Raw genomic sequence first — 7,461 nt, 5'->3', positions numbered from 1 at the left:
CGTGGGGAGCCGTGCTATTTATTTGCAGCCTGCATTACTTTGAAAGCTTTATTGTGTGTGATTAGTTTAAAGTTAATATGTTGTAACCTCCCAAAATATAAACCTCTTCTGTTTGAATTTACTCGCGTGGATGGGTGGACAAACCATAGCTTGCGCTCTTCAAACCACATTTCACCTGTTTAATCACCACACTCCTAAACATAAAGACAGCGTGTTCAGAGACGGTGACAAGCAGGTTACAAAACACCACAGCTTTGGCTGACCATATGCGGACTTTAACACTACTGTTTGCGATCGTGAAATATGAAAAAGAAAAACTACAAGGAAAGAAATTATAATAGATACAAGCCTTGCTAATCTAAAAAGAAATCCATCTAATGAGTACTTTAAAACAGAACTACGAGATAGACATTAGTCAAGGTCTGCATATAATTTACTTAAAATCCACAGAGGCAACTTCAGTATATACTCCAGACCATCTGTACACCTCTGTGCACCCATGAGGACTGAGATTAATGTTGCCTCATAGAAGAGTATATGTCCCATGATTTTTCTCATGGCTGACCAGGCTCCTGTACCCTTTTGACACCAATTACTTTAAGAATCATTAGTACAGACCCTATTTTCACTTCCCCAGACTTTCTCTGGAGCCCTTAAAGAAATCTGTCGACAGTTTGTTCCGTCCCTACCTGTGCTGGAGCAGGCTAGAGGAGGCAAGAAAGACTGGACTAGTGAGAGAGCACAGCCTTGCATGGAAAAAAGGACACAGGCCTGGCAGCTGAAGAATAAAGGCTGGAAGAATCCGTGTACCTTGGCAAGTATGCTACAGTGCCAACAAAAACATTCTTTTTTTTTTTTTTTTCAAGAAGTTCAAAGCACTTTGTAAACATTAACTCATGAGGCTAAGTAGCCATGACTTCACTATTACTTGAATACACCCTTACGAAAGCAACTGCAAGCCAAATCCTTTAAAAGGCCACACTATTATTTCTTTATTTCTCAATATTTTCTGAGCACCTACTATGTGCAGAGCACTGGAGGTAAATAGACTCTTGTGGAGCTTCCCAGTTATTTGGGTTGTCTGCAAGGGTCACTATGTACCAAGCTACAACTACGTATTACACTTCTTTGCATTTTATTTTGGCCAAGTTGTTTAAAGCAATTTGCTCCTTTCTTTAAACTGTTCCTAATGTGTGGGGGTGCGGAGCAAGCACAAGAGAAAAGCATTTAGATTGCCTGTAAGTCTTGTTACAGCTACAGCAACTGAGAAATATAAATTCAAAGTGCTTCCTTTCAAGCAGCCATAAACAAAGGCTTAGAAAGGATGCTCTTTGTTTCTTCCAGTGCTTGTAGAGTTGCTATAGGCGACAAGGAGAAGATGCTGAGATGGTCAGATAAATAACCTATGTTTATGTTGAACAGGTGAGCCAACCTGGCTGGTGAAGCATGGCCTTTGTCCTCGGGACGTCCCTAGCTGTTTTATGTCATAAAATAGCAAGCTACATATGAAAAACAGCTGAGGCAGTTTCTAAACCTTCCTGAGACAATGACCTGTGCATAGAGTCTATGCTTATGTGAGATGAGGAGGATAAAGGGGCCTGGTGGTTCCTTTTTAGAACACATGGCTTTCTAATCAATCAAAAGGGATTCTCCCTTCTGTCTTCTCCTGATCAAACAAGGCTAGGATGGTCTTGGGTTCAGAGAGTCAACAACACAACCTAGTTCACAGCTGATAGAAATTTACACATAATTTAAAAGTCAAAAGGCAGCATGATACCATTTACAGCTGATCTTTGCCCCCTACTCAACATGTGCTTGACTGGATAACATATCAAGGAAGTAAAAGATCAATCTGTCATTTAAGACACAGACACAGCACACAACACACACACACACACACACACACACACACACACACACACACACACACTTTTTGACATAGAAACCATCATTCTTCAAGTTCAACTGACATACCAAAAGGATTTTGAAAACAAATGTTGGTCAGGAAGAGGAGAGAGGAGAACTCTCTTATACTGTTGATGGGAAAGTAAATTTGCAGAGCTACTGTGGAAAACATTGTGGAACTTCCTCAGAAAAGCCAGAAATAGAACTCTTGCATGACCCAGCAATTTCACTACTGGGTATATACCCAAAATAAATAAGGAAATGAGGTCAGCATGCTAAGGAGCCAAGAAATGGAATAAGCCACGGTTGTTATCAACAGACGAATGAATAAAGTATGGCATATATACATAATGAAATACAATTTAACAGTATCAAAAAGAACAAAGCTCTATCATCTGCAGAAGCAGTGATGAATCCAGAGGACTTTAGATTAAGGGAAATAAGCCAGAGATAGATGATAAGTATAATTTTACTTATATGTAAAAGGTCAAAATGATCTGAAAAACAAAACAAAAGCCTGGCAGTTGGAGCAATCCTGGAATAGAGGCGGGGGTAAATGGGTGCAGGAGGTCAGTTGGACAGGAGGAGTAACTTCAAATGTTCAGTACCACAGCAGGGTAATCAGTTGCTGACTTCTGATGACATCATTCAAAAGGACTAATGGAAAAGATTTCGAATGTTACCCACCCAAAGAAATAATAAGTGAGTTGATGAATACATTAGTCATTCCAATCACATCATTAAACACTATGAGGCTATATTAAAATTCTACACTGCATCTTATAAATATATACTCTGCATAAACAAATACATATATATGTACAATTAGTAAACCAGAAGTCAGAAGAAAAAAATCAGAAGACGCCTTCTGCCTGTCTTCATTCTAATCCCTTCATAATCAGCCTTTTGCATATTTATTTATTTAGACAGATATCTTCATGAGCTCTCAATGTTTTGTGTGTTGACATCAGATCATTTCTTTGTGTCTCCAGCAACTACTGTTAAAAGTTTGTTGAACTTGGACTTTCTGGAACACATCAATACAGCACATGCAGAGGTTGGTAAGGTAATCAATCAAACTTGTCTTTCCTCTTCAGCTGGACGTCCAGATGGGAGTTAAAGAGAGAAGCAGAGCTGCTAATAAAGACAACAAAATCAATTAAACAAATTAAGTTGTAAACAGATCTGTTGCTATTATCAAAGTATGACTGTATTAATATCATCATCACTGCCAGTCCCTCATCTCTCTCACCCCTAAGGTGGCCAAGAGCTGGATGAGGTACTGTCTACCCGCATTACAGCAACAGCAACAAAGAAAACACACCTGTGGAGCTGATACTGGGAAGAATAACTGAGTGCTCCGCAGTTTGGGAAGTGGCAGCTAAAACCACCTCTTTCTGGTTTTAAAGTAAACAGGAAAGTAGAGAGAAAGCTAAAGAGGGATCCAGAAAGAAAGGGGAAAGAACAGCTTCGGGAGAGTTTGGCTGCTGTAAATATTATGCTTAGAATTAATTTCACCAAGTTTTTAAACATATTTTTATATATACATTTGTCTTATTACACATACATAAAATAAGCTACCTACAACAAGGAGGAGAACCACGAAACAATCAGGAATTACATTAATGTTACACTTGTAGTGTTTTGGCTGTTAGTATTTGGCAGCCTTGCAGAAAACATCTTTCCTGTCTTGATGAGTCTAAAATTCTGAATGAAAATCAGTATCTATCATAACTCACCTCTATCAACTTAAAACATCTATCTAGACCTAAAAACATCTTAACCCCTAAAACAAAACTATCTGGTTTTCAACCCTAACAGAGACTTGAGAAGGAATAAAATTAACTGCCTGAGTAAACAGGAAGTGCAGGTTTAGCAGCTTCCAAAGTGAAAAAAAAAAAAAAAAAAAAATGACAGAGACAGTTTGCTGCCTGAACAGTCACCCAAAAGGCTCTATAATGTTGGAGCATCACCTTCAGCCTTCTGGCACAGTATATCTGACAGACATTTGTAAGGCATGAACTATTGAGGACTTGCTTACCCTGTCTTGGCAGAGTTTGGCCGTCGACTCTGCCTGCATCCAAGCTTGCCTATTTTTAGGCAGAATTCTATCTGTAGCTGAAATGAGGACATTTTGCCCCGTGGCTGATTTGTCACATTTGAAACCATCTCCATAAGGAAGTTCTTTGATGTTCTTCATCTTCTTTTAGGTAGACTGGGTGTTGCCAGGAGTTAACCTTTATTATTGTCGAAGAATCCTTAACACAATAAAAAAAAATTTAAATGCCATATTCTGTAGGACTCTGAGGTTTTTGAAAATCTTATCTAACAATTTTACCTTATCTATCTATAGAATCATATCTATCTGTTACCCTTAGGATTATATTTTGTGATAAAAATAGACTAGTAATTGACATGACCATGATTTGATTAACTAACTGTTCACATGTTTTATTTACTATCCTAAACAGCCTACAATAGCACTTTCAAAGTATTGAAGGTAAACCTTGTATTCTAATTGATTTGTATCAGTACAATACCTCATATTAGAGTAGAAATATATATAATGTTTGTGAAGAATAATCTTAAATTTGAATTATATACAAATGTATCAAAATTAAGCTTATTTTGCATCAATATAATATTCTACACCAATAAATCAATATTCTATACCAATAAATTAAAAATAAACTTGTGAGTAATAATTTAGGCCTTAAGTTGAGGAGTAGACTCATTAATATACTTTTTTCCCCTATCATCCCTATATATTTCTGTAGATATTCATTCATGCATATGAAGAATGGCATCTACTCCTAAATAGCAGAGATTCTGTAACTGTCAAGAAGCATTGTCTATGCATAGATGTTTATGTCTCAGACCTTCTCAGAGCTATTCCCATGTACTGGGATTAGCAATATAAGTTACCTGCTTGTTTGTCAGTTTAAATTCTTTACATCCCTATTGTAGCCCCATGCCTCATCAAATTTCCCGAATTTTTAATAAAAGTGAGAAGTACAGACATGTGTATATATTAATCAGGACACAAGGATCAACACTAAATAGCAAGGCTTTCTGTCTCCTCATTCTTTACCAGAAAGTTATTTTAGGGCATCCTCCTTTCTGTATATGTGCCTAGAGAGAGTTATTTTAGCCTCCTCTAGATATATATTAGTACCTCAGTTTCTCTTTTACCCAAACTGGCACCACTAGTTCCACACTGTTGCTAACATGGAACACTTAACGCACTGTGTGAAATGTACATTGTGGGTATGTTTTAACTCCGCACTTGCCTTGAGTGTGGAGATCTTCTAAGTTGCTTCCTGTGGCTCCATGGCAGCCCTTTTAATTTTTTTTAATTCTCTCGCATATGCTGACCACAGTTTCCTCTTCTCCTCTCAGTCCCTCCCTGCCACTTCTCCTCTCCCCCAGATCCACTCTCCTCCATTTTCCTTTAGGAAAAGGCCTCTGAGGGACATCAATGAAACATGGCCTGGCAAGTTACAATAACTCTAGCACTTGCCCTCATAGTAAGGCTGGACAAGGCAAGCCTGAGCGAGGAAAAGGGTCCCAGAAGCAGGCGAAAGAATCAGAGGTAGTCCTGGCTTCAACTGCTAGGAGTTCCACAAAAAAGCCAAGCTACACAGCCACATTGTATATGCTGATGGCCTAGGTCAGACCCATGCGGACTGATTGTCAGGTTAGCCTCTGTGAGCCCCCATGAGCCCAGGTGAATTGATTTTTGGGTTTTCTTGTGGTGTCTTTGACCTTCTGTCCTTTCTCCTGCCTCTTCTTCAGGATTCCCTAAGCTCTGCCTAATTTTTGGGCTGTGGTAGAGCGATTGAGTGCACAGCAGCCTTTTAAGGCAACTCCATCTTTTATTCCAAACAAACTGAGCCTGAGAGAGCTTTAGCACCTTGGAGAATTAGTTCATCAGCCCAGGGTCTTCTGCAAATTTTCCTACCAGACCCAAACAGTATGTGACTATTTTAAAAACTATTAGAGATTCAGTTATGATTGCATATATTTCTCTGGAAATAATGGCCTAGAGTGTTTATTCTGCAGGGGGAAGGCACTTGATGCCCAGCTCTGTTTCTCCCAAATACCTGAAAATCCTCTGAGAGTGAAGACGTCATGTAAGAAATGCATCCCTTGGTTAATTAAAACCTCATCAGCGTGCAAGCAAATATTTATTTTCAGATAAACCTAAATACTTCCGGCCGTAATTAATTCTTCTTAAGGCAATGCAGAGTCATTTTGCTAGCCGGATCCAGCAGAGGGCAGGATGCTCCCACCAAGGGCCAGCTGGCTACAGCCTCTAGTCAGAACACTGCAACTCTCTATTAGAGGAAAGATCATTTCCCTGGTATCATGAAGGTCCTCACTTTCTTACAAGAATCGGAGTAAGTCTGTCATCCAGTTGAAAATAGAAATAACAGGTCATGAACTTGGAGATGTAAGGAGAAGTTTCCTTCAGAGCATGCTCACTTTCTTCTTGGGAACCTGATCTTTAAGAAAGTTGGATAGTAGCCAATTCAAGTCTTGCTAAAGAAGGTGTGTAGAGAATTAATTTAGGATTCTGACTGGATGCTGCCTCAGTTAAACCTGAGTTATTCTAGTCTCATGCCCTGTCTCGTTATTCCCACTTACCCTAAAGTGACTATCCCCCTGTCCTGGGAAACCCTCAACACCTCTCCACTGTGGGGCTTCTTGTCTGATACCCCTCTACAACCCCCTTGGGTAGGACATGAGCCCCACTGACTCAAATCCCCCTCCATCAACAAGTTCAACGCAGCTGTGATGGCATATCTGGAGGTCCTTCCCAATGCTTTTGATATAGGGCACTAGGTAGAAGTTTTGCGGCAGGCCTTGAGTCTCACAAGGGTTTTACCCATTCTTCTATGGAGGAGATCAAGTCTGAAAAGGAGGGAGTACAAGTCAAGAGTAAAGGGAAGGAAGTGAACCTAAAGCCCTAGCTAGCCTTTAAAGCCAAGGCACAGCCACTGTAAGATTGGCCTTATGTGCAGCTTAGAGGAGAGAGACACACGGAATAAAGAGATGCTGTCTCTGTGGAGAGAGCAGCCAAGCTGACCAGAGCAAAGATAAGGCATGGTGCTGCCCCCAGAGGCATGGTCAGCAAAAGAGGAAGGTTCTTTTCCTCAACTATTCTGTGCAAAGTAGTGTGTCAAGCACTTGCATGATGTTGTAAACAAGATAGATGTGACATTCACCTGGGTTTGTGGCGTTTACATTCTAGGAAAACCAGACATAAATTATGTCTTGACAAATGTCATGTCAAATAGATAGAGTACTAGAAGAGGCACTTAAGTTCTGTGATCAATAAATCCCACCCCACCCCACCCCAGATTACTCAGTAGCTTGTGTTCAATTCACAGTTCCATCTGTTGCACCAAAACAAGACTATATCCTTGCTCTTTGGCCCCTTCCCTGTCCTCCATACTGCATTCATTATCTGCCCTCCACAGTTGCTGAAATGCACAAACACACAGACTCATATACACAAACACTCTCACAAACACAAACACACAGGTATATACA

Source organism: Acomys russatus, chromosome 24 (assembly GCF_903995435.1).
Source record: "Acomys russatus chromosome 24, mAcoRus1.1, whole genome shotgun sequence".
NCBI lineage: Eukaryota > Metazoa > Chordata > Mammalia > Rodentia > Muridae > Acomys > Acomys russatus.
This window is presented reverse-complemented; position numbering follows the sequence as displayed.